We start from the raw sequence: 2,609 nt of genomic DNA on the forward strand, positions 1-2,609 counted from the left end.
AAATAAATAAATAAACACTTCTCAGAAGACAGTATGAAACCCACTGATCTAGCTAACTCCCTGGTGTTACAAATAAGGAAACTGAAGTTTAGAGACACCGTTACTTGTTTAGAGTTGCACAGCTACTTGGTGATAATGTCTTGAGAGTAACTCCCATCTGAATGTACCAGGAGTATGTTATGCTGTTGTGGTGGAGAAGCCAGAAAAGGAAAAATTTACATATCTCAGGGCCATGATCTTAGGGAGTAGAAACTTTCCCAGTCTACCACTCTAGGTGGTGTCAAAATAGTTACCAAAAAGAAGCTGGGGTAGGATATGTGTTGGAAAGTGTTCCATGTAGGGACTGTCCTGGGGAATGCCCTATTTGGTCACAAAGATGCGGGACATTCTCTCATTCAACTCTCCCTTTAGCTGGCTTTTCAACTCTGGCTGCACCTTAGAACCACCTGGGAACTTTTTTTTTAAAAAGTACTGCTTCCTGGGCCTCCCCATAGACTAACTGAATCAGACTCTCCAGAGTGGGCTGGAAAGAACAGGATGTTCTGACCCTTAAGGACCTTTACTGAAATGTTCGTGAACTGAGCTCATCATATCAGGGGAGCTCTAAGTCTGAACAGCAAACTGGGCCTTGCCACAAAAGTAAGAAACACTAGAGAAAAAGAAAATCCCCCTTGCCTTCTTGTTCTGGGGCTGAGCTCACAGAGATAGTGGAAGGGAAACCACTGTGACCAACCCATACATGGTTGGCATCGGGGAGTGGTGGCATGATGCAACAGAAGGAATTCATACCCACCAATGACAGCCTCGTGGATTTTGGTCAGTAAGAGGATGCAAAGACCTGGGGGAGGGGGTGGCAACTGGCAATGGCAGGGAAGGAGAGAAGCACTTGGCTGAGTGGTATTGTTTTTGTTTCCCCACTGTATTATCGATTTCCTCTTTCTCCCTTCTCTCTTTCTCTCTCTCCCCGTCTCTCCTTCCCTCCCTCTGTCTTTCTTTCTCTCATGAACTTCATGTTGTCAAAGGTGATGGTGGCAAGTTCCAGGTTCCGTACCTTTGTTTTTACAACCTGAGGGACTTAGACTTCTCTGTGGCTCCAGCCCTAGGAATGAAGCCCCCCATTTGTCCCTGGCTTCTCTCCTTATAGGATAATGTAAGAGAATCAGATTCTTAGGCCTTGCATGGCCAGTGGAATTAAAGTTCCTTGGTTTCATGGGTGACCTTTGTCAGAGCATGGAGTCTACACCTCTGCTTAGAATGGGTGGATCACACCAAGAACCTTCTCTGAGGGAGGTCACTGTAAAGATGCCTTAGATCTGCATTCCTCTGTTCAGCCAAAGGAGCCTGACATCTTCCTAGCCTGGGTCCTTCTCCCCTTTGAACTGTAGACTGTCAGAGGTGAAAAGGACCAAAGAAGTTATCTCATCCAGTTCTCCATTTTATAGACAAAACATTCTTGGACAAAATTGACTAATGCAAAGTGACACAGTATGTCAGTGGAAATGTCATCGTACAAACATACTTAGTCTGATTCTATACCCAGTGCTCTCTTTTTTGTCTTAAAAGTATTTTTAATAACAAAATATGCCAAAGATTCACAAGTATATAAAATAATATAACACCATCTATCTTATACCACTTAAATTTAACTGATTTTACATGGTTAGCCTACATATTTTTTAAAAAATAAAATGTTAAAGATTCAGCTAAAGTCTTCCCTCTCCCCATTCCTCTTCTCCCTCCCTCATCAAGAGAAACAACACTGTATGACTGGTGAATCCCATTCCCCTGAATGTTTTTATACCTTGTCTGCATATATATGTACAGACATACCTTGGAGATATTGCAGGTCTGGTCCCAGACCCCAGCAATAAGGCAAATGTCACAATAAAGTGAGCCACAATTTTTTTTCCTAGTGCATATAAAAGTTATGTTTACATTATGCTGTAGTCTATTGGGTGTGCAATAGCATTATGTCTAAAAAAATGTGCATACCTTCATTAAAGAATACTCTGTTGCTAAAAAATGCTGGCAATCATCTGAGCCTTCAATGAGTTGTCATCTTTTTGCTGGTAGAGGGTCTTGCCATGATGTTGATGGCTGCTGACTGATTAGGGTGGTGGTTACTGAAGGCTGGGGTGGCTGTGGCAATTTCTTATAATAAGGCAACAGTGAAATTCGCCACATCGATTGACTCTTCCTTTCACAAAAGATTTCTCTGTAGCACGTGATGCTGTTTGATACTATTTTACTCACAGTAGAACTTCTTTCAAAGTTGTAGTCAGTTCTCTCAAAACCTGCCTCTCCTTTATCAACTGTTTATGTAATATTACAAATCCTTTGTTGTCATTTCAATGATGTTCCCAGCATCTGCATTAGGAGAAGACTTCATCGGAAGAAATCACTTTCTTTGCTCATCCATAAAAAACAACTCCTCATTCATTAGAGTTTTATTATGAGATTGCAGCAATTCAGTCACATCTTCAGGCACTTGTAATTCTGGTTCTCTTGCTATTTCCACCACATTTGCAGTTACTTCCTCCACTGAAGTCCTGGAACCCACAAGGTCATTTATGAGGGTTGGAATAAACTTCTTCCAAACTCCTGATAAT

Source organism: Galeopterus variegatus, unplaced genomic scaffold (assembly GCF_000696425.1).
Source record: "Galeopterus variegatus unplaced genomic scaffold, G_variegatus-3.0.2 Scaffold192, whole genome shotgun sequence".
Lineage (NCBI taxonomy): Eukaryota > Metazoa > Chordata > Mammalia > Dermoptera > Cynocephalidae > Galeopterus > Galeopterus variegatus.